At 43.0% G+C, this 24333-nt stretch overlaps 1 pseudogene and 1 gene segment (V, D, J or C); both read right to left on the reverse strand.

Moving 5' to 3' along the window:
• LOC134626273 (immunoglobulin lambda constant 6-like) overlaps window positions 1–24333 on the reverse strand; it is a 33620-nt gene that overhangs the window by 7592 nt on the left and 1695 nt on the right.
• LOC134626272 (Ig mu chain C region-like) lies at window positions 68–23499 on the reverse strand (annotated as a pseudogene).

Consider the following 24333-nt stretch of genomic DNA (forward strand, 5'->3'; position numbering starts at 1 on the left):
ACATGCAGACTTAGCAAACAGCAGAAGCATAAAGAGGCATATTGTAAATGCACATTCTGATCCTCGACTATTCAGTGGGACATTCTGACTTCTTGATAATTTTGTGTCTGCGAACCCAAGGACACTTTACATGTATAAACCTTATCCATGTTCCAGTCTGATGTCTGGATGGTCAGAGAGCTGCTGATTTGGTAAGTCTGGTCTCTGAACAGCAGTGCTGGTAGAGATCTCACTGCTCACTGGACTCCCACCAGCCAACCAGCTCACATCTGCAAATTTCACAGACTGACTGGACAGACAGACTAGAGAAGCTGTGTTGGACTGGAGCTCAGCACTGGGCGAAGGGAAGACTGTCAGGACAGGAGGAGGGAGGCTGGAGCCTGAAAATACATGAACTGACATTTTTCTTTTTAAAAGAAAAGAAAAATCAAAGGAAAGGAGATAATGAGAAATTAGAAATTAAGCAATGAAAACAAAAGAAATCAATATGGAATAAACAGAATATTTGTAATGAAAAACAGTCTGCAAAAATATATTGAAATAACAATCCAACACTGAATTTCTTTTTAAAATTTTCCAAAATAAAATATGACTAGGATTTAATTCTACAGGTTTCTTCATACGATGTCAGCTACTGTGAATCATTTTCTTTCATTTCAAAGAAAACTGTTGGGCCAGTTTCTCATCACTTAAAATTAAATTTTAACTTTAGTAACACTGTTAACTGCTATTGAAATAAGAGAAAACCCAAGTACTCAAAAAATCTTTATTCATGTCAAAATCTTATTAATTTCAAATTAGTGCTTTTGTTATTAATGTCATGGTCCTGGGTCATGTGACCCAGTGTTTTGAGTTTCATTTTATTTTGTTATTCATTTGTGATCTAGTTTCATTTTTAGCTTATCTACTTAATTTCTCTCAGGCCTACGTGGCTGTTTTAGTCCTTTGTTTTTTAGGTCCTTTCGTGTCATCACCCCGTGTGTTTTACTCTCCCTTGTGTGTTCATGTTGTCAGGTTGGTATCATGTCTGGATCTCGTCATGTTTCCTGTTTATTTTGAAAGTCCTGTTTCTATGTTCTGTGTGCTTATTTTACTCTTACCCTGTGGTGTCATTATGGTCTGTTGTGTCAGCTGTTTCCTCATGTGTTACTTCCCCTAATCTCCCCTCTGTGTATTTAGTCTGTGTGTGTCCTTTCAGTCTTTGTCGGATCATCTGTGTTACCTCCCTGCAGGTATTCATAGTTATCATAGTCATCATAGTTGTCTTAGTCGCAGTAGCGGTTTTTGATACGGGCGGCATGGGCGGTTGCCCGGGGCGGCATCACGGGCATCGGCAAAAATAAAAATAAAAGAAAATTGCTCGTACTCATGCTGCCCCGACGTCATGCCAGCGCATATTGGGAATGGCATAGGCACCGATCGGTTTTCTATCACCCATTTGCTGGGAGTAAGGGCGCCCTCCGTTTGCGAGGTGCGCCTGTTGCTCAGTGTTGCCAACTCCTCAGTAAGGAAAATCGCTATTGGTTGTCCTAAAAGTCGCTAGAAGTCGCTAAATGATGTCATCACCTAATTTGCATAATTGGTCATGCTAATATAATTGTAACCTATGTTGTTGGAGAGAGAAATAACATCGTGGAAGAGACACAAAGTGAGTAAAAAACGTCCTAAATGCATTTAGAGTTTATTTAGAACTACAAATTAAATTTCTTGTAGCAATTATTGTTTTTTTTAATGTCACAATTCCAACCCTGCTCCTTTACCCGGGCTTGGACCGGCAAAAGTGACCCGAAATAGGCACTCTGGTGGAGTTACTTTGTGTGTGTGTGTGTGTGTGTGTGTGTGTGTGTGTGTGTGTGTGTGTGTGTGTGTGTGTGTGTGTTTATAAGTAGTTTTAAACCTTGTGATCCACAAAACAGCATAAGAGTAAAAGAAGAACTGACTGCGTTACAGCACCCGCTGCTTGTTGAGAGTAAAAGCGATACGCGCTTTCACGTCTTTTTTTAGCAACTTTTTTTTAGAAAAAAAGTCGCTAGGGGGTCTGAAAACTCGCTAAATATAGCGACAAAGTCGCTAAGTTGGCAACACTGCTGCTGCTTGCGGCACAGGGAGGAGAGGGCGGGGCGACGGGGGATTCTCTGGCTGGCTGGAGCAGCGTCTAATAACCAACTCGCAAAATAAAACAAAATAAAAACAAACCAACAAACACGAAAACACCAGACATTATGATACAGACTTAAAATTTGCACCGATGTTTTTTCGAAATTCTATACGCGAAAAGTGAGCGCGAGAGCCCTCGGTGCGCCTGCTTGCTGCTGAATTCAAAGTAAACTGTATTGTCATCTCCGCTATATACAGTCCAGTAGAGAGACGAGACGACACTCCAGTTACAGCAGTGCAAGTAAACAAACAATAAATATAAGAAGAGTAAGAAAATAAATATACACTTTAGGACTAGGGGTAAAGGGATCAATAACAATTTAAAATGTATAATTTACAGTTTGATGATTTAAAGTCTCACACACACCCCATCGAAAGGGGAGGGGGGCCCTGCTGCTTCCAAATAGAGCACATTTCATTCATAATGTTGTAAATCCAAGCCCATTATGTATTCATGATTTGAAACACACCCTAGACAAAGTGAACTAAGGTGTAGGTCTCTTAGGTTATGTTGTGGTGATCCCCGTGTTAGGGGATGGGTGTTCATACTGGAGTGCAAAATTTAAACCAATGGAAGATGGACAAGAAAATTTCAAAGCCATCAGGTCCTCAGTTTAGAAAAAAGAGAAGAGGAGGAGAAACGAGCAAAAGATACAGGTAAGCAGATGTGTTACAGTTGGTCCAAGAAGAAATGGTAAAAATAGTAACAGTAACAGACTAAACTCCAAACAATACATTATGTTACAGATTTTAATATTAATTAGTCATTGTGAATTGTTGATTTGTCCTGTTCTCATTGTATGACGAATTATGATGGCTGTTTGGTAGCTGTTCGCATACTATGCGCACTCCCTCTCTCTCTTCATATGTGTGTGTGTTTCTCTGGTGAAATTCAGTATGGTTCTGACAACAGTTTTATGTTAATGGGGGGGGGGCGCCAGAGGGAGTGTTCGCCCAGGGCGCCAAACAGGCTAGGACCGCCACTGCTTAGTCGATTCATAGCTCCTCGGTCTCATCTCTGTCTCACTTATTTTAGTTCTCCCAGTTTAGGTTTCCATTTAGTTCTCGCCCCTGTTTGCCTTTATTTGAGTTTGTTATTCATGTTATCAGCCACAATAAATGCTCGCCTTTTGTTCAACAAACACACCGGCATAACCCCCCATGACAGTTAAATTTGTTGGCATTAGTTTGTTGTAAAATAATTCCATTCAACACAATTCTAGAACTGTATTGTATTCTTTTTTTTCTTTTTATTCATCAGTCATCAATAACAAAGTATGTTTTGTTAGGGGAATGTACTTGTCATGGTCCGCGGTGGGTGGCTGGAATTTCCATGAGGCTCCTGAACCTACCTGGGATCCGCCCCTAGGGAGGGCCACCTCCTCCAGTTCCTGCACACCTGGAGCCGATTGCAGGCAATCAAGCCAGAGTGATTTAAGCCTCACGCTGACATTCATTCACCGCCAATTTGTCATCAACCCATGACAAAACCCTCTCTGTGATTTATCTTGTTAACTAAACTTTCTTGTGCTGCAGTTTCTAGATTCACCTTGGCTCAAACCTTTGGGTCACACTCTACTCTCAGACTTAAGATACCAAGCCACCACTCTGGAAATCACTCTGTGTGCCTCACCTGCCTGCCCTCCTGTCATCACACTCCATCTGCTCACCCCAGATCCCCATCGCCCTCCTCTCATCGCTCTGTTTCTCTTCCTGCAAGTAAGAATAGCAATACAAATTGCTTACCACTTCAGGGCTCCCTCCACTACTTCCCAAACTCAGTTGTCCTCTCTCCTCAGTGTGACTGCTTACTGCCCAGCTCCAGTCTGCATCTTAGGCCCCGTTCTCTCTCTCTAGTTCTGCGTTCCCTTAGCCGCGTTACCCAGGCCACGCCATGTCAAGCCCTAATTTTCACTGCTTTTGTCCTTGCCACATTTCGAAAGTCTAAGCCTAACCAATAAAATATTGTTAAACCACCTGCTGTCTCTGTTCTGGGTTCCTGTGCCAGAGTCCAGTTTTGGTACAGACCACTCGGTCCCATGACAATACTATTTCTGTTTGCTTTTGCAAATAAAAAGTTTTAGTTTTCTTAATTTCTATTTGCAGATAGCCTTTGGACCAGCTAATAGAGCAGGAAAATACAAGAAATGTCTTTTTAACATGACTACTGTATACAATACACAGTAGTTATTTTCAAGCACATTCACAGATCATCTCTTGGCGGTTTATGGGCACTTGTACTAATCTTTTAACCATGTGAAATACTTAAAATTAATTCAAGTTTCATGGAGCTCCTTTTGCTGCTCTAAGGTGCGGTCTTCACCTTTTCTGCCAGGGCGGTGTCGGGTCTCCTGTGTCCTCTTGGCTTCTACACCCACGTGCTACTCATCTGATCCTCATCAGTGCTGATCGATTCAGGCCGTACTGAAGGCCTTGTTGGAGTGCCGTTCCTCCCTGGATCATTGTACTTACCTCTGTTAGTGTAGCCCGGCTCTCTCTAGTGTACTTTCCTGTGTTCCCTGGTACTTCTTCTAACACCTGTCTCTGTCTCCGTGAGTGAGAGTGAGTCACGGTGTGGAATTGGATTGATTGTGTTTCTTGTCAGGGACTGCACAAAGAGGAGTGTGAGTGGGTTTTCCCCGATCCCGGACCTTCCCTTGGAATCCCTGGAACCCTCTTCTTATTATCACTGTATATATGTAAATAACTCACCTGGTGTTGTAAATAAAGCCCCTATGGACTGCACAGCTCTGAGTCCTGCTTAATTGAATGTGACATTCAAGTATTCTTGACAGAATTCCAGGGAGAAGAAAAGACACTGAGTAGATACTGTTTATTTCCTTCCCAAGAGTATTATGTCAGTCAGTTTGATCTACATCATTTGATCTACAGTATTAATTGTCATTTGCTATATTATCTATATTAATTATCTACAATATTAATCATGATTTTGTACAAATGATAGAAAAATATATACAATAATAATACAATAACTACAATCAATCACACCATCAGGATTACCAAAGTCATGTTTTATCACCATGTCTGACAAAAATAATGTTCTTGAAAAGTGGTTGTAAAAGTATCAAACATTTACTAGTGTCCTTATCCTCACCCTTCTATATTTTCCTTCTGCCTTATAAATATGTTTGTGATTAATCCAAACTAAATGTAAATGAAGATGGTCTAAAGCAGGGGTAGGCAACCTTTCTGATGAGTGCCATCTAAAATTTCCTCAGAAGTCAATGTGCCATATGATTGCATTAGCAATTGTTACGACCCGGCTCATAGCCGCAACATAAAAGAAGATGAATACCAGTTTGTGGGATGAGAAGAGGCTTTATCTTAAAATGGACAACCAGGTTGGCTAAAAAATGGCTGGCAAACACAACAAAAGTGATGGTCAAAATGGTGAACGGAGAACTAAACTATACTGGGAAAACTAAACTACTAACCCTGAACAGAAACACAAACCTGAACACGAATAACAGCGAGCAGAAAACAGATGACGGTTGGGCAGCAGGGAAACACACGGATGAGACACGGTGGATACACAGACGGACCAGCCAAACTACAAAGACAGAGGACGCGACTTAAATACACACAGGGAAATTACACACAGGTGGGGAACACAGCTGGGAATAATCAACAAGACGAGACAGAGGTAAAACTGAACACACTCACATGAGACGCAGACCTTCACAATAAAACAGGAAACGAGAACAAATCCTTAAACATAACATAAAACAAAACACTGACAACATTAAATCGTAACATTTCCCCCCACCCAAAAATCAAACATTTAACCCCAAATGAAAATGTTTGATTCATGACCTAGAAAGCCATGAATGCTGTAGTCCTGGAGGACCAGTGCACAAGGCACTGGCCGCTATTCTGCAGGCAGACGGAATGCTGAAGCGGTCCTCCGGACCCTCCAGCGAAGACGGACGAAGGCTGGACAGGCCCCTCGGACCCTCCAGCGAAGACGAATGTTGGCTGGACAGGCCCCTTGGACCCCTCCAGCAGAGACGGACGAAGGCTGGACAGGCCCCTCGGACCCTCCAGCGAAGACGAATGGTGGCTGGACAGGCCCCTTGGACCCCTCCAGCGGAGACGGACGAAGGCTGGACAGGCCCCTCGGACCCTCCAGCGAAGACGAATGTTGGCTGGACAGGCCCCTTGGACCCCTCCAGCGGAGACGGACGAATGTTGGCTGGACAGGCCCCTCGGACCCCTCCAGCGGAGACGGACGAAGGCTGGACAGGCCCCTTGGACCCCTCCAGCGGAGACGGACGAAGGCTGGACAGGCCCCACGGACCCTCCAGCTAAGACGAATGTTGGCTGGACAGGCCCCTTGGACCCCCCCCAGCGAAGACGAATGGTGGCTGGACAGGCCCCTTGGACCCTCCAGCGACGACCAACAAATGCTGAAGCGGTCCCTCGGACCCTCCAGCGACGACGGAATGCTGAAGCGGTCCCTTGGACCCTCCAGCGACGACAGAGTGCTGAAGCGGTCCCTTGGACCCTCCAGTGGAGACAAATGAATGCTGAAGTGGTCCCTTGGACCCTCCAGCGACGACGAACGAATACCGAAGCGGTCCCTTGGACCCTCCAGCGATGACGAATGCTGAAGCGGTCCCTTGGACCCTCCAGCGACGACAGAATGTATCCCGGACGAGCCCCCAATTCTGTTACGACCCGGCTCATAGCCGCAACATAAAAGAAGATGAATACCAGTTTGTGGGATGAGAAGAGGCTTTATCTTAAAATGGACAACCAGGTTGGCTAAAAAATGGCTGGCAAACACAACAAAAGTGATGGTCAAAATGGTGAACGGAGAACTAAACTATACTGGGAAAACTAAACTACTAACCCTGAACAGAAACACAAACCTGAACACGAATAACAGCGAGCAGAAAACAGATGACGGTTGGGCAGCAGGGAAACACACGGATGAGACACGGTGGATACACAGACGGACCAGCCAAACTACAAAGACAGAGGACGCGACTTAAATACACACAGGGAAACACAGGGAGATTACACACAGGTGGGGAACACAGCTGGGAATAATCAACAAGACGAGACAGAGGTAAAACTGAACACACTCACATGAGACGCAGACCTTCACAATAAAACAGGAAACGAGAACAAATCCTTAAACATAACATAAAACAAAACACTGACAACATTAAATCGTAACACAATAAATTTAATAACGCTGTATATTAACAGTTACACACTATATAGAACAAGTTTATAGAATTATATTTGTTCGCAGATGTTGGCAGCTATCAGCGAATAGTTATCAGCTATTTTGAAACAAAAAAAGGCACTTTTTGTCCATAACAAGAACTCCATAACAGCAAATGGACTTTACAACAGAAAATGCAGATGCTATTTATGGTCTCCTCACAACAATGATAAGAAAAATAAACTGGGCCAATATGCCATGTTTGTTAATACAGAGATACACATGTTAATGTGATCTCTGGTCTCCCATTCAGAGACACAAGTCTCGAGTGTCCAACATTCAGACGGCTACCTGAGGACGCTCTTCGTGTGAGAGAAAATCTGCTCACACAGATATGTAGAGCCAAATACTGTCAATAAGGCCTCTGCAATGTTGTGAAGACAGTTAAACTTGTCAGGTAGTGATGTCCAGCAGGTGAAAATCCAAGCTCCATGAACACGCACAGCTGTGGATTCCAGCTGCGTTCGTAGTTCTCCAAACTTTGACCCCCACAGAGTCGAGGTTTTCAGTTCAATCAGCTGCATTTCGATGTCGCATTAACTGGCATTAAATCAGCCAGTTAATGCGAGACAAATCCAGCTGCTCATTAAAGCTCTCTGGTCTGATCAGTCTTGAGTCTTCGGATGTATCCGTGTATTTACGCGGTGCTGATGCTGCGCTGAGCGGACAGCTCCTGAAGCATTTGAAGTGTCGGAATGTGGAAATTTCAACATCGCTTGAAAAAACTGCCAGCTAGCAGCATCCCTCTCACCGGTAGGCAAAGTTATTTTTAGCCAATTACAAGTTGAATCTGGTAGTTGGGGTTGTTAGAATAGAATAGAATAATCCTTTAATTAACACAAGGGGAAATTTGGTTGTAACAGCAGCAAAAAGACACATATACAAACAAACAGTACACAGGACACAGAACAGAAACATACACAATTTTTCTTAAATATTTCACTGACTGTATATATGTTAGCCAAGATACCGTCATTAAGAAGCGGCACAACTAATGTGTCTATGCGAGCTAATTTGTGATGTGCACCACTGGCCTGGCCATTAATTTTTTTAAATGCACCTTCTCAGATTAATTCACTGCGTGTCGTGCCCAGGGCTGGACTGGGACAAAAAATCGGCCCGGGCATTTTTGACTAGAGACCGGCCCACCAGGTATTAAAGCCATAGAGCCTTTGAATGAAAACAAACACTGTTGTGACAGTGATGTACACTTTCTTGTTGGTATATGTATGATTTCTATACATTTTACGTAAGATAAAAACTTTGGTTGTAAGATTCAGATAATTATTTAATAAAAGCTAGACATTTTAAATGAGAAGAAGAAAGAAATGTATTTCTTTGTGCCCCCCTTTCCCTGTTAATGCCCTACCTGGCCCCCTGGCAAAACTTTGCTAGACCCGCCCCTGCACAGTTACCAGCTGTCAGCTACAAAGGATCCTGGTGCTATTTGCAGTGTTGGGAAGGTTACTTTTAAAATGTATTCCACTACAGATTACAGAATACATGCCCCAAAATGTATTTTGTAACATATTCCGTTACGTTACTCAAAGAGAGTAACGTATTCTGAATACTTTGGATTACTTAATATATTATCATGCTTTTTACAACTACATGAATGTACTATTGCTGTGTGATTTATTACTATTACTGAAGGTCCGCGGCTCCGATCCGTAGTAAAGGGACCTCTGGCTAATACATCGGGTTCCGTGTCGGGCTCGTAGCCGAAAAATAGCTTTACTTTGTTGTCTGGGTCAAGTTTGAGACAGAGAGAGGCGTTGAAAGGCTTCTCCAACAGAACTTATTGTTTCGGAGGAAAACACGAACACGGTGTACAGTCGAGTCTTAATAGCTTACTTACAACTGGGCTCGTCAGGCACTCTTCTTGGCTGCAGTGGTTATTATTATATTTACATGCTTCCAGCTCCCGTTTCTGCTCGACGATAACTCGTACTTTTCCACTCACCTTTTTCTCCCTCCTCGCGCTCACAGACACATAATGGGTATGGCAGTCCATTCTCCCTGCAGCACGGACTACACTGCCCGTGAGGCTACATTCTTTAGGGCAGGGGTCGGCAACCCTGGGCACGCGTGCCACAGTTGGCACGCGAAGGGTTAACTGATAGCACGACCATAGCTGGACTGGCTATCGGTCATACCTGGCATTTGCCCGGTGGGCCATGGTGATTTTTCGTTTTTATGGGCCAAAGATTTTTTTATTTTTTATTTTTTTGTAACGGTATAAGCAATGAAAGCTGGTGGTTTGGCCAGATGCTGGCAGACGTGTAAAAATAACTCAGTTGTTTGGTGGCAGCTATGGCGGAGCTTCCACTGAGGCCAGCCGGTGGATGAGGGAAAGGGGAGGCAGGAGGAGGAGAGACCTGAGGGGGCCGCCGGTCCGAGTGTCAGGTGAACTGAACTTCAGGTAAGAAGTTATGACCTGCAGTCTATCTGGGTCAAATATAAACTAAGTTTAGGTGGAGTTTATTTTCGTTGTGCTAACTTTTTACCGTCAGTTACAATAACTCGTACTGCGTACTAGCTAGCATGATGGAGTTTCTATACAGCTGGGTGGGTGCTATGATGTTACTGATAGTGAACTTTATTTTATTCATAAGGTTAGTTAGTAGAGTTGCCAACCGTCCCGTAAAAAACGGAATTGTCCCGTATTCAGACAAAATATTACGCGTTTCGTATTGAGGTGAAAAGGAACAGTTTGTCCCGTACTTCAGCTAGAATGGAAAAAGACAAAGCTGGAGTTATTCTGTGTCTTTACGCTGTCAGCTGCCTCTTCTTCTCTCATTCAATCATGAAACTGATCAATGATCAGCTGATCGGCTTTTCTCTCTCGTTTGTTTATCGCCCACTTTGCACAAGGAAGAGGAAACCAGCGGATGTCGCGCTAAACAACAGCAGCACGTTTAAGCTTGATCAGCTGTTGTTAGAATTTATTTAATATTACTTTCTAGTATCAGCTGATGTTTGCAAGAGCCAAAGCTGTAAAAGCTGCTGGTCATGATATTGGTTTGGATATGTGGTGAGAGGGAAACATGAAGATGAAACCAGGAGATGTCCTTACTGAATCATCAGAGCTGAACAGGTGAAGGAGAAACAGGTTTACCTTTTAGGTGACATGAATGAATTGAAGGGAAGTTATGAACTGTTTCTGAGAGACAAATAACACCAGGATCCTTTTCTAAGTAGCTGACAGCTGGTAACTGTGCAAGGGCGGGTCTAGCAAAGTTTTGCCAGGGGGGCCAGGTAGGGCATTAACAGGGAAAGAGGGGCACAAAGAAATACTTTTCTTTCTTATTCTCATTTAAAATGTATCGCTTTTATTAAATAATTATCTGAATCTTACAACCAAAGTTTTTATCTGATGTACCACGTATAGAAATCATACATATACCAACAGGACAGTGTACATCACTGTCACAACAGCGTTTGTTTTCATTCAAAGGCTTTATGGCTTTTCCTATAATACCTGGTGGGCCGGTCTCTAGTCAAAATGCCCGGGCCGATTTTTTGTCTCAGTCCAGCCCTGGGCACGACACGCAGTGAATTAATCTGAGAAGGTGCATTTAAAAATAAATGGTCGGGCCAGCGGTGCAAATCGCAAATTAGCTCGCATAGACACATTAGTTGTGCCGCTTCTTAATGACGGTATCTTAGCTAACAACCCCAACTACCAGATTCAACTTGTAATTGGCTAAAAATCACTTAGCCTACTGGTGAGAGGGATGTTGCTAGCTGGCAGTTTTTTCAAGCGATGTTGAAATTTCCACATTCCGACACTTCAAATGCTTCAGGAGCTTTCTGCTCAGTGCAGCAACTGTTACTATAGAGCGTTATTAAATTTATTGCCAATGCAATTATATGGCACATTGACTTCTGAGGAAATTTTAGATGGCACTCGTCATCAAAAAGGTTGCCTACCCCTGCTTTAGGGCTATGCCTGTAGCATTCTGCCTATTAGCTTAGCACAACAACAACAATAACAAAAAGGCGCTCTCTCACCCAGGAAACACACAGTCGCAGAGAGAGTGCGCGTCGCCCTGTAACCATGGCAACCGTAACGCTGCCGCCTGGAACAACAGAACAAACAAAACCCAAACAGTCCTGACCCGCCACAATATGAAACAGGAAAATACCGCCGTATAATCCATTTATTTCAACAAAGTAACTGTATTCTAAATACCACCTTTTTAAACGGTAACTGTAACAGAATACAGTTACTCATATTTTGTATTTTAAATACGTAACGGCGGTACATGTATTCCGTTACTCCCCAACACTGGCTATTTGTCTCTCAGAAACAGTTCATAAGATCCCTTCAATTCATTCATGTCACCTAAAAGGTAAACCTGTTTCTCCTTCACCTGTTCAGCTCTGATGATTCAGTAAGAACATCTCCTGGTTTCATCTTCATGTTTCCCTCTCACCACATATCCAAACCAATATCATGACCAGCAGCTTTTACAGCTGTGGCTCCAGCAAACATCAACTAATACTAGAAATTAATATTAAATTAATTCTAACAACAGCTGATCAAGCTTAAACGTGCTGCTGTTGTTTAGCGCGACATCTGCTGGTTTCCTGTTTCTGGCGCAAAGTGGGCAATAAAAAAACAAGAGAGACGGGACTTGCATCAGCTGATCATTGATCAGTTTCATGATTGAAGTAGCAACAGGAGAGAGAGGGGAGAGAATGAGAGAAGCAGCAGCTGTGCGGCGTAAACACAGAATAACTCCAGCTTTGTGTCTTTTTCCATTCTAGCTGAAGTACGGGACAAACTGTGTTCCTTCTCAGCTCAATACGAAACGCATAATATTTTCTCTGAATACGGGACAATTCCGTTTTTTACGGGACGGTTGGCAACTCTACTAACTAACCTTATGAATAAAATAAAGTTCACTATCAGTAACATCATAGCACCCACCCAGCTGTAAAGAAACTCCGTCATGCTAGCTAGTACGCAGTACGAGTTATTGTAACTGACGGTAAAAAGTCAGCACACCTGTTGCCTCTGTGGAAGCTCCGCCATAGCCACCACCAAACAACTGAGTTATTTTTACACATCAACCAGCATCTGGCCAATCCACCACCTTTCATTGTTTATGCCGTTACAAAAAAACCCCCAAAAAAACCCATCGGCCCATAAAAACGAAAAATCACCATTGGCCCACCGGGCCAGTCCAGCTATGGTCGTGCCATAAGTTAACCCTTCGCGTGCCAGCTGTGGCACGCGTGCCCAGGGTTGCCGACCCCTGGTCTAAACGTTCTAAACTAACTTCACTATAGCTTTGTATTTTTGTTTAACTGGATGTTAACGACACTTCAGTTAAACTGCAGCTGGAATGTAACAGTTAGACCTATGAGTAGTGTCTATAAAATTTCTGTTAAAATTTCTTGCTGTTGCTGTAGCCCATCTGCTTCAAGGTCAGATGTGCTGTGCTTTCAAAGATGTTCGGTTTGAACTTCAGCAGTCTTATGCCTGCGTGCCTAAATGCCTTGAGTTGCTGCTGATGTGGTGAGCAGTGGAAGAGGCATAATTAATAAAGTGGTTGCTGAATGTATGCAGTGTGACTTTACTGGACTATACTGTTATGTGTTTTCTTTGTCTGTTTTCTCATGCATAGAGTTTCACGAGTATTATTTTGCTCTTCTCCATTTCAGCAGCTATGTAATGTTTCAAAGACATTCTTCACATTAAATTTTTGTTTCTGAATTTTTTTTTTGTTCTACATTAGGCTTACACCCTGCAGAACTCTTTCAATGATCAGTAATATTTTGAGGAAAAAAAACAAAAACTTAACATTTTGATGACTGTAGTGTAGTCAAAGTTTTACATTCATTCATCGCAGAGTAATAATTAATAAATAATTGACTGACTATTGATGTTTTTGACAAATGTGAAACAGTTTCATTGTTGAAGTGTCTTTTGCACAGATTAGTCTGTGTTATTAAAAGTGTCCTAACTGTTCTGAGACGAGCATGCACAGTGGGCTTTTCTGCTGTGAGAATTGCAAATTGATTGAGAGAACCTGTAATTTGGTTCATCTGATAATTTTTGAACTTGTTTCATTGTTTTCCTTTTTATACTTCTGATTAAAGAACAAAAACTAGAAATCCAGTATTTAAAAACACATTATCTGAAGGTGGTACATTTTCCTTAGAGTTGTCTTGATGGATCTATAATCTGTAAGTGAAAGTTTCTCAAAAAGCAGAAGTACTAATGAGGAGGTTTTTGTCACAGCCTGAATCACTGTGATACGTACACAGAAGCAGAGTCATCATATGTCTGACAGTAATACACTGCAGAGTCTCCTGTCTCTGCTCGCTTGATAATGAACTGGTAATCAATGTTTGATGAGGATTTAGAGTTGAACCTGTCTGAGGGGAATCCTGTTCCAAATTCAAGTGAGCTGTCAGAATGATGAAATCTTAGAACATATTGAAGAACCCCTCCAGGAACTTGTTTATACCATCTAACATAATTCCCATCATATCGCTCTATGTTGCAGTTGAGAACAGCTTGTTGACCTGGAGAAACTATGTGGACAGCAGGCATTTGGGTCAACACTCTCACTGCATCAACACAAACACAGGTTGGATTCATTCATCACAGACCTGAGGTGACTGACTATTCATGTTTTGACAAATGTGGAAAAGGTTTCAAGGTAGTGGTTTACACTGAGCTTTCTTAATAGCTCTTTTATTTTAACATGGACCAGTCTCAAAAAGCACAAGTAATAGTGAGTACCTTTTGTCCCAGCCGAATCACTGTGATACTTATTCATTATTGTCATGTCATCATGTGTATCAGTAATACACTGCAGAGTCTCCTGTCTCCGCCTGTTTAATTATGAACTGGTAATCAATGAAGCTTATAAAGACACAGAGGAGAGCAGAACTGAAAGTGGAGGAGTTTCAGCAAAACAGCCTTCTTTTATAAAAGACTTAAATTACCGACATTACTGATATATGAGCATTATTGTTTCAATCTCAGTTATTTCATATAATCTTCCTTCTTTGTATTTGCTCTTCAAAAACAAATATAAATGACTTAATCAGTGTATATGTCACGGTACTGGGTCTGCGACTCAGTATTTGTGTTTCAGGTTTTGGATTTATATTCTTTGATTACTGTTGTTCATGATTTTGGTTTCCTTTCAAGTTCTCAGTGACCTTAGTTCTCCCTCCCTTACTCTTTATCTCAGCCTGTGTTTAGTGTCTGCCTCCGTGTTTTCTTTCTGCCGTTCCTTGTTTCTTGTCTCTGTGCTCCATGTTCGCTCTGTCTCCACTGTCAGCCGGATTTTTGTGTCAAGTCTGTATCTCTGTGCCTTCTCCTGCTTTACTTTGATAGTCTCGTGTCCTTTCTTAATGTTTCCAGTTTTGCTTCCTTCACGTCTGGTTATGTGTGATTGCTCCCAGATGTGCTCTCCTCCTGTGTGTGATTCCCTCGTTACACCCTGTGTATTTAACCCTCTGGGGTTGACGGATGTGCCGGTGCATCAAAATCACATGACCAATTTAAGACGACACAGCTACAAGATGCAGCGACTCAGAGTCTCCATTTCAACCTGGGTTGAAAGTGCGGACTTCAAGCTATATACCAGTTTTTGAATTGTGTCAATGGGCCACATAAAAAGCAGAGTTATGATAAAAAAATACGGCTGTTTTGTTTTTTCTGAACAAAACAGCGGTGTTTACAGCGGAAAGAATGGTTAAAAACGGCGTTTTCTACGGACAGCGCTAGCAAACACTCTCCGCTTGCGAGTGAAAAAAGAAAAAGAAAAAACACCCCTTCCCTATTGGTGTTAAAGTTTTTTTTGTTTTGTTTTTTTCAATAATGGCTGGTGAGTGTCTATTTGTCACTGCCAAAATGGCCGATGTGTTTGAGGTGCGTGGACCCAAATGCAGACGCACAGGAGCTGGGTCTAAAGTTTAACAAAAAGCGAGCCTTTATTATGGCTGATTGAAAAATGAAGTAACAAAAAACAAAGGCAAAAACTAAATTAAGACCTAAACCGGGAAGTAACTAAACTAACTATGAAAGCTGTGATGAGAGACATGAACGTGAAGAACTCAAAACCTGAGCATGAACCTGAACAGTTACATGAAAAACTCTGCGACATGCCATGGTTTGACACAAGGTAAACAGACAACCCAACAAAGAGCAAAAGGAGACAGAGGCTTAAATACACAGATGGGTAATGAGGGAAGTGGAAACATCTGGGGAGACACAGCTGGGGCTAATCCGACATAACGAGACAAAAGTTGAAGTTGGAAGAAAAGACTGAAGCTGTAATTCTGGACTTTATGGTAAAAATTGGGAAGAGGATTAATAATGGATTGTCTATGTTTACAGGAGAAATGATAGCAATTCTATTAGCAGTACAGTGGGTGGAAGATTTGAGGCCATTGAAACCAGTTATTTGTTCAGATTCAAGTGCAGCCTTGGTTAGTCTACAGAATGGTCATTCGAAAGGTAGGTCAGATATTTTATTAGAGGTTCAGCAAACTCTTTACAGGATACATATGATGGGTCTGTCAGTAGTGTTTGTATGGGTCCCGGCTCACTATGGGGTAAGGGGGAATGAAGCAGCGGATAGGTTAGCAAAGGAAGCCACTAATCATGAGATAGTTGATCTGGCGGTGAATTTTGTTCAGGAGGAAGTAAAGAGTATTATTAAGCTAGAAATGAGGGGTAGATGGCAGAAACAGTGGGAAGAAGACAGAAGGGGGGAAGGTGGTTATATAAAATTCAAAGGGGGGTGGGAGTGAGGAGAGCCACAAGAAGGAGTAGGCGAGAGGAGGTGGTGGTGTCAAGACTGAGATTTGGACATACGGGTTTGAATTCCACACTGTTCTTTTTTTTTTTTTTCTTTTTTTTTTTGCCTGTCCCGTTTGGTTCTTTTGCCATCAAAATTATTGTCTAAAGGCAAAGAAAGATGCCCAACGGATTTACTTTACCAAATGGACCATCCCAGCCTTGCCGTAATGGTCTATTTGATTCACCTTTTATTGTTTATTTTATTTTATTTTCATTTGCTAAATACGGGACAGACTTGACTGGGGAAAAGAAAGGGGAGAAAGAAAGAGGGAAAGAAAAACAGCGGGGAAGAGGGACAGGGATAAAGGGCAAAAAACAAAAACCAACAAAATAAGCAGACAAAAAATACATATATCAATCAAATGGATCACCTGTTGAGAAAGAAAAAAGAGAAAACAAGCAGAAGAAAAAAAAGAGCAACATAATAAACAACATCACGATGATCTATAGGATATATAACAGTAAATACTAAATATTAAACATTATTGTGCAGCACGTAAGATCGACAGCGCACGGTGTGCTTTGAGGTAGGAGCCAAAAAGGGTGTAGTTTGTGTGTGTGAGCACCCATGTGTACACCTGTGAGCATGAGCGCGCTTGTATTTAAAAGGTTCCTTCATGTAATGATCTGCTAGAGGGTGTGGGGAGCCACAGCCCAGTCCTCCAGGGCATGAAGCAGGTATGGAGGAGATCCAGGCCCCAGACATCCAGAGGCCCTCAGAACACAAGAGACCAAGGAAGACCAACAGAGGGGCAGCCGCGCCACTATCCCAGAAAGAGCTGAGGAAAGCCCCAGATGAGGGGGTCACTCAGCAGCCGCGGAGCAGAAGCCAGGGGGGGTTGCAGTGATGTGCCCGTGAGCTCCGCCGGCAGCCAGCTGTGCCAGAGTGACCGAGCTCCAGGCCGAGAGGCTGAGGGCACCCCACCCCCGAAGTGGCCCGAGCGAGCCCCAGGCTCCAGGCCCCGACAAGCAGCCACCAAGGAGTGAGCCGGTGTGTGCCTGGACGCCCATCCCCGGACACAAAGAACCACCAATGCACCGATGTCTGAGGGCGTCTGCCACTGGCAGGGGAAGTGGTGGGGGGAGATAGGCCTCCATATCTTGGAGGGCCTGAGATGTCCCTAGAGAGGTGGCGTCTGATACCCAACCTGACATATAGACACAGACATACAGGCACACACAGATACAAACATCCATTCCCACCCTCATGCTCTCATATGCAATTACTCAACACTCACCCAACGTGGAGACAGACATAAATAGACACTGTACACACAATCACACTCCCCAAGCGTACTCTAAGCCCCAGGTCTAGGTACCCTTGCCTCTGGAGGGGGAAACTGCACCCAGTCCCAGGTATTGGTGTTAAAGTTTACCATGTCAGCCAATCAAAAAAATGATATGCCAACATGTGGCACTTGGTTGTTTAGGGAGAAGGGGAAGTTTTAGTAGCGACACCCACGACGGAAAGCGGGTGAGCGAAAGAAAGAGAGAGAGCGATATGTGAGACATTAGTGACGTTTAGCGTCTTTAGAGGCTATAGTTCGTGTGTTGTGTAGTTATTGTTTTGTATTGTGTGTCAGTTATACTGCTGAATGTCACATTTGCTCCAAAAAAGCCATCAAAGGCAGATTCCAGTGTAAATGCTGTTCCCACATGGAAAACAGGACTGATACACCTCCTGTTGTCAGACCTGCAGGGTTTAGGCCTGTGGTGTTCTCTTTTGTCTTATACTGAACACAAACTATTTTTTTGGACTTGCACAAATAATTTGTGTGCCTTCTTATTTGATGCAGAACACCTGATTGTTCAGTAAATAGTTTTAAATGGTTATATAAAAAAAGCCTGAGGCCTTTGCTGCATTTTTAGGTAAATAGTACCATATAACTTTGTTGTTTGCAAAACTTGTGCATAATTTTTAGAAATGTACAATTTCTATTTGCATTTCAAGTTATGAAAATGATTCGTTAAACATGTTTGTGGGGGGTTTTTTTGTTTTGTCTTTTTTTTGTTTGTTTGTTTGTTTTTTTTTGTCTGTCCCATTTGGTTCTTTAGCCATCAGAATTGTTGTCTGAAGACCAACAAGGATACCAAATGGATTTATTTTGCCAAATGCATCATCATGGCATTGCCGTATTGGTCCATTTGATCAAACTTTGTTGTTATTATTTATTTTATTTTCAGTTGTTACAGATGGGACAGACATGACTGGGGGATAGGAAAGGGAGAAAGAAAGAGAGGAAGGAAAAGAAAAACAGAAGGGAAAAGGGACAGTGAGAAAGGGCACTTACAAAGACAAAGGAAAAAAAAATCTCCTGGATCACCTGTTGAGAGAAAAAGAAGAGAAAACAAGCAAAAAAAACAAAACAAAGCAACATACTAAACACAACACCATCACATTAATCTAGCTAAGTGTGAACAGCAGTAAATACTAAATATTGAATGTTGTTGTGCAGCACAGACAGCGCACAATGTGCTTTGAAGTAGCAGCTAAGAAAGGTGTAGTTTATGTCTACGAACATTGAACACCCGGTTGCACACCTGTGTGGATCAGCGCGCTTGTATACAAAAGGTTTCTCCATGTAATGAATGGTCTGCTAGAGGGTGTGGAGGGCCATAGCCCCGTCCCCCAGGGCATGAAGCAGGCATGGAGGAGATCCAGGCTCCAGACATCCAGAGGCCCCAGAGTGCGAGAGCCCAAGGAGGACCACCGGAGGGGCATCCGTGCCACCCTCCTGGGAAGGGCTGAGGAGATCCCCAGACGAGGGGTCACCCAGTAGCCACGGAGCAGAAGCCAGAGGGGGCTGCACCGGCGTGCCTGCTGGCTCTGCCGGCAGCCAGCTGTGCCAGAGTGAACCGAGTTGCAGGCCCCGAGGCCGGAGGCCCGAGGGCCCCCTTTGCCCCGGAAGAGGCCTGACCGAGCGACAGGCACCAGGCCCCGCCAAGGAGTGAGCTGGTGCATACCTGAGCGCCCAGCCCCGGACACCAAGAACCACCAATGCACCAACCCCTGAGGGCATCAGTTACCGGCAGGGAGTGCGGTGAGGGGAGATAGGCCTCCATACTTTGGAGGGCCTGGGAGTTCCAAGGGAGGTGGAGTCTAAGACCCGACCTGACATATAGACACAGACAAACAGGCACACACAGACACAAACATGCTTTCCCACCCTCATGCACACATATACAAACACTCAGCACTCACCCAACGTAGGGATAGACATACATGGACATGTACACACAATCACACTCCCCAAACATACTCTATACCCCGGGTCCAGGTACCCTTAGCCCCAGAGGGGGAAACGGCACCCAGACCCAAGAGATGTGACCCTTTCCCCCGGGGTGGAGGCAAGCAGACCGCCCCAGGCTCCGCAGCAGCAGGGAGGCCAATCGGACAGCCAACACCTCCTCCCAGTCCCCCGCCCCGATGGCTAGTAGAGAATGGGGGTGTGTGAAGACCCCATACCTCCCTCCTCCCGCTCATGTGTAGTGTTGCTGCGTGTTGTTCTAAAGTGCATTTAAAACAAGGGAGGGCATGGTGCTGCTGCCAGAGAGCAGCAGATGTTAGCACGGCCCCTCCCGAGAACCCTAAATGTCTACATGGATTTAAAATTGAGAGGTGGGCACCGGTGCCAGAGGTAGGGTTGAATACACAGACCGTCCACTGGACGCCGTTAACGTGGTCATCCTCAAGGCCCTATATATATGTGTGTGTTATGAGAGTGTGAATAATGTGGATGTCTAAGTTGTGGAATAAAATTGAGGCACAGGTGGCCAGAAGGGGACAGAGGTGCCTCCCCTGCACCCTGGTGACACATCCCCACCCCAAGGCCCTACCTGTGTGGGTGGGTGTGGTGGAGCGGGAAGAGGGAGGCAGCCGGGGATGGGGAGGAAAAGAAGGGAGGGGCAAGATGCCCCTCCTTAGGGCCAGCTCCCCCGCTGACCCCAGTAGGCACCCCCGTCCTCTGGTACCCACCAAGGCAAGGGAGCCCAGGCCCATCCAGACCGAGGCCTACGGCAGCAGCACCGCCAAGCCCCACAGGACCTGGGGAAGCCCACCCTACCCCACCGCAGAGGAAACTGTACCCACCCCAACATTCAATCATCTCCATACTACACAAGACAACAGACACCCAGGTTAGGTTTATTCTCCACCTCTCCTATGTCTCTCCCCCACCTGCAGAGTGGACTTCTGCAAGGATGGAACAACCTCCCTGCCAGTTGAAGAGCCCCCCAGTTAGGCTGATGCACCAGAGGCCCCCTGCGCCAGAGCTGAGCCCCCGTGCACCCACCCGCCCACAATCTCGGTGACACACCGACGAGTACCGAAGCCCCCAAGGCCCAGCCAGAGCCCCATCACGGAGACGAAGCACCCCCGAACCCCAAGCCCCCACGCCTGCCCCGGATCCACTCAGGGGCAGCCAGGCTACCAGGCCAGTAACCTACGTCCGCCAGTACAGACCATCCCCCAGCCCCGCTGCACGCAGCCACGAGGAGAACACCCTCTAAGAGCGACCAGAGCCACTAACCAGGTTATGACCACAGCCCCCCGGGTTGAGCCCTCCAGGGATAACGTCTCTAGGGGTCCTCCAGGCGCCCTAAGCCCGTCCCAACCTCCACATCAACCACAATAGTGAAGGCAGGACCAAACCATGACCCCCCACCCCCACTAGGTGATGAAGCCGATCAAAGGAGCCCAAAGGGATTGATCAAATGTGATGGCAGAGGCTGTATCAAGACTAATGTGATCTATTAGATGGTTTTTATATTGATTAGAATTAAGATTATTTTTATTTTTCCAGTTAAGGAGGACCGTTTTCTTGGCAATGCATAGGGCTGTAAAAACAATGTGGGCTGTGTTTATTTCTGCAGTGACCTCATCCAAGTTGCTCAGCAAGCACACTAAAGGGGAGGCTGGAATGTTACATTTCCGACACTTTGATAAGTCTTCACCTATCTCACGCCAAAACTTCTGCACTGGTGGACAGAACCAAAGAGCGTGGATGTAATTGTCTGGTGTATTGCCTTGACAGTGTGAGCAGTTGTTGGAAGATGTATAGCCCATCTTGAACATCCGATGACCAGTATAGTGCACTCTATGTAGTAATTTGTATTGTATTAATTGCAGACTGGGATTTTTAATCAATTTAAAGGTTTTTAAGCATACCTGAGACCAGAAGTTTTGGTCTAAGCTTACTGATAAATCTGCCTCCCACTTTGCAATAGGAAGGGATATTGATTCATCTATTTTAGAAAGTGTTCTGTATATTTTAGATAATAATTTGGGGGATTTAAGAGTAAGAAAGTGTACCGCACTTGGTGGTGTTTGTAATTCAGCTTGACTGAGGTAAAATTTCTTTTTTACTATGGATTTAATTTGTTGATATTCTAAAAATCTTTTCTTGTTGATCCCATATTGTATAACTAGTCTGTCAAATGGAATAAATTCTGTTCCCTCTAATATATGTTCTAAGTATTTAATTCCTTTACAACTCCATTCTGGAAAATTAATCATATTATTGTTTTGTAATATGTCAGGGTTATTCCAGATAGGTGTACGTTTGCATGGGATTAATGAGGACTCTGTCATTTTTAGAAACTCCCACCATGCTGTCAGAGAAGAGCTGATGTTGATGCTTTTAAAACATTCATGTCTTTTGATGTTTGAGCTGATAAATAGTAGGTCTGAAATTTCTAGATTATTACATAGTGCCTGTTCTACATCTAGCCAGGGCTCATCTAAGAAGGTGTGTTTAAACCATCTAGAGATGAACTGAAGCCTGTTGGCTAAAAAATAGTGATTAAAGTTAGGCAGATCTAATCCTCCTTTATCCTTGGTCCTTTGTAATGTTTTTAAGCTGATACGTGGGGGTTTATCTTTCCAAAGGAATTTAGAAATACATGAGTCTAGAGATCTGAACCAAAGTTTGTGGGTTTTACAGTAAAAAATATAACTTTTTTCTACTTGGATTTTGAATTTTTTTTGTCTGAATTTAGATCAATTGTGCTAATATAGTATGCCAAAATGAAAAAAATAACTCAAATTTCAGATATTTGAGGTTGTGCTGAAAATAATGATACCAAACAAGGCAAGATAAACAGTTTTTAAAGGTGAAATATAGAGGTAAAATCAAAAGTAGTCAAAAATGGCCAATTATACCCTGGACCCAGCCCTGTGTTTTCCTCTGTCTGTTGTTATGTTGTACCATCATACTCCCTCATTGCTATGTGTTTTCTCTGTGGCTCCTGATAACTTCTAGCTCTGTTTTTCTAAATTCCAGTTTTGTTTTTCTCCATTGTAATATTCCGGGTTTTTGTAACAGCAAATAAAGCTAGATACATTACACTAGATTGATACATTGATTACCTTAAAAAAAAAAAGAAAAAAAGAAAAAAATAGAAATACACAAACACAGAGAAATTCACTTATCTGTATATGTTTACATTCTCTTTCTACCTCAATAACATGCTTCTTCTCTCTGCAACTAGAGTCTACAGCTTGGAATCTGATTTAGAATTAACATGTTGAGAATGTTTTTGATCAAACATATTTTACACCACAATAATATTAAAAGCTGATGATGTGAGGTTTTATGTGTGAATAATTTGTGTATATTTTGGTGCTTTGTTTATTTAAATTGAAAGTGGGAATGGAAAAAAATACAATGAATAAATTTAACAGAGCAATGTTTAAGAACTAATTGTGTGCCTTTGGTGCACTGAGTTTGTGCACAAAAAGCAGAAGTAATAGTGAGGAAGTTTTTGTCACAGTGTAAATCACTGTGATGCGTACTCATTAACAGAGCTGTCCCATGTCTTACAGTAATAGACTGCAGAGTCTCCCTCCTCCACATTTTTAATGATCAAACGATAATCTGATCTTGACTGATGAGTAGATGTGAATTTTGGAGCAGAGAACCCAGAGCCATAGGTTGGAGAACTCCAGCCATGATACATCCTCAGCACATACTGAGGACTTCCTCCTGGAATCTGTTTATACCAGGCAGCAGCATTAGTACCAGTCCCCAGGTTACAGTCCATGGTGGCTGTCTCTCCTTTCCTCACTGATAAAACAGGAGGTTTCTGTGTCAGCACCGTCACACCACTCACACCTGCAAACAACATGAAGACATAAAGTAACAAGAAACACACTGACATTTAAATGTAGCATGAGGTCTATTCTTTAGTATATTTTAGACTCTTTACCTGTTAGAGCAGTGATGAGAGCACAGAGAGTCACCAGCATGTTGTCAGTGTGGGCTAAGAACTGAGTGGAGAGACAAAGGTGGAGAAGCTATTTAATACAACTAACAGGAGGAGGAGCATTGGAGGGCTATTTTTGTCTTCCCTGTATTACTAATAATGTTAGTGTTATCAATGGTGTTGGTAATGTTTTGTCATCTTCTTCTTTTTTTCCCTTGTTCATTTTTCTGTTTATTTGCCGTTTTGAATTTTGGAATAGTTACTCTCTCCACATCCAAAATGAGACAGGATTACAGGTGGTTATATTTGACACTTAATCTTGTGCTTTATTCAAAAATTAAACTTTGATTTAAATTTTTCTACATTTAAATGTATCACTGTCTAGATGACACTGTTAGATATTGTTAATGTGACATTTTGACATTTTTAGATGATGCTGAGGTTTATTATTTACCTCACTAAACCTTACATTAGTGACGACTTTCACACCAACTGTAAAATTATTCTGTTCACTAAAAAGGAAAAAAGAATGTTTTTAATTCAATGCTTTTATTGAGGTAATGCATTTTATAGAAAGGACATATACATAATGTTGCAGAGTTTGTGATGTTTTATATACACTATAAGGAGGTTTTTCAGAATTGTGTAATGTTACTTGCCATTCTACAAATACGGAACAGCATGAATTTTCAGAGCATTGTATTTATTTATTTACGTATTTATTTGTATTTATTTAACAAAGTTAGATTAGAGTGGACATTTCACAAATGTGGTTACACGTTGATTATGTTCTCCTATCTTCACCTCACTAAAATGTAACAATTTCAGGTTTGTCATTCTAAATTTAAGTTAGTGGCTACTTTGAAAATGTATTCTTGTTCACTGA

The sequence above is a fragment of the Pelmatolapia mariae genome, linkage group LG4, assembly GCF_036321145.2.
Source record: "Pelmatolapia mariae isolate MD_Pm_ZW linkage group LG4, Pm_UMD_F_2, whole genome shotgun sequence".
Lineage (NCBI taxonomy): Eukaryota > Metazoa > Chordata > Actinopteri > Cichliformes > Cichlidae > Pelmatolapia > Pelmatolapia mariae.